The 1,523-nt window shown below is 44.6% G+C and overlaps 1 long non-coding RNA gene across 1 annotated transcript in view; it reads left to right on the forward strand.

Annotated features, from left to right (window-relative positions):
* The first annotated feature begins 1,447 nt into the window (after positions 1-1,447).
* Positions 1,448-1,523, forward strand: part of LOC106725886 — a 6,949-nt gene continuing 6,873 nt past the window's right edge. Inside the window, exon 1 of the long non-coding RNA XR_001361889.1 lies at positions 1,448-1,472. This is a non-coding gene — a long non-coding RNA (uncharacterized LOC106725886). The remainder of the gene's footprint in view (positions 1,473-1,523) is intronic.

A 1,523-nucleotide genomic window follows, 5' to 3' on the forward strand; every position in this document is an offset into this window, starting at 1 on the left:
TGGTAGCCCCCAAAATATCAGGGTTACATTGGAAATAGCCCTTTCTAGCCTTCTCAATTTCAGCAGGCTCTGGGCATAGAGGCTGTCATTAGTTGTGTGGTACATATTCCTCTTGCTCCCTCTGCCTCCTAACCCACCCTGGTGCTTCCTCATGTGGCCCTTCATGGCATGGTGTATCCCATCCTTTTGAGATCTAAGTATAACAAACTATCTTCTCAATGGCCTAGCTATATCTAAATAATAATAAAACCTATATTTTAAAACAAATAGGCAAGAGCTGTTCATCCATTTAGAACTAAAATGGACTAACGAACTGCTTCTGCATTGTCACTAGGTTGTCATTGCTAAAGATCCTGCAAATTTATGGTGTTGACTGAGCTTCCACAAAGGCCAGTCCTAGGTGTAGCCCAGAGGTCTGCACAAAAATGAAGACTAATGAGCATCCACTTGGACATCAAGCATTGTTTTGAGGGAAGCCTGGTGCTGCTTGGGCCTCTGGAGTTGATTATATGCCAAAGGAAAGCTCAATAAACCAGGGAAGGAAACCCCAGCAACACTCAAGAAAATTGTCACAGGGCTTAAATGGTCAAAAACCTGTAACTGATAACTTCATCTAAAAATAATTCTCACTTCTGAGCAAGCTTGTGACATTTGATTTATTATGATAAAGGAAATGTCACCACAACTATCTTTGTGTCTTAAGGAGGTGGATGAACTAAACTACACAACCAGCAAATGGGAAACTGAGCATTGCAACTTTTGGTGTCTTGATTCCAAAGCCTATGTGCTTTTTCTTACATCTCTATTGCCTGGAAGAGATTGTAATTTCTATTATGAATTTGACATAAATTATGATATTTAAATTTTTTTATTGTTGACAGTATTACACATGTTTCCCATTCTCCCCCTTCCATTTCCCCTCTGCCACCCTGCCCCCACCACACCCCAGGCCTTCACCACATTATTGTCTGTGTCCATGGTCTATGCTTATCCTATATAATAAAGAGGCAATATGCAAATTGACTGTCATGCACTTGCACAAGAAAGCCTCCAACATGTGGTTACAAGATGGCCGCTCCCATGTGGTCAAAAGATAGCCGCCACAAGATGCCCAGCAGGGGAGGGCAGTTGGGGGGGACCAGGCCTACAGGGAAGGGCAGTTAGGGGCAACCGGGCCTGCAAAGGAGGGCAGTTAGGGGTGACCAGGCCAGCAGGGGAGGGCAGTTTGGGGCAATCAGGCAGGCAGGCAGGTGAGTGGTTGGGAGCCAACAGTCCCGGATTGTGAGAGAGATGGGATGGGCCTAAACCAGCAGTTGGACATCCCCCGAGGGGTCCCAGATTGGAGAGGGTGCAGGCTGGGCTGAGGGACACCCTCCACCCCCAGTGCACGAATTTTGTGCACCAGGCCTCAAGTCTCTCTCTCTCTCTCTCTCTCTCTCTCTCTCTCTATATATATATATATATATATATATGTATACATATATATACATACATATATATATACATATATATGCATATGTGTG

The sequence above is a fragment of the Myotis brandtii genome, unplaced genomic scaffold (assembly GCF_000412655.1).
Source record: "Myotis brandtii unplaced genomic scaffold, ASM41265v1 scaffold195, whole genome shotgun sequence".
Lineage (NCBI taxonomy): Eukaryota > Metazoa > Chordata > Mammalia > Chiroptera > Vespertilionidae > Myotis > Myotis brandtii.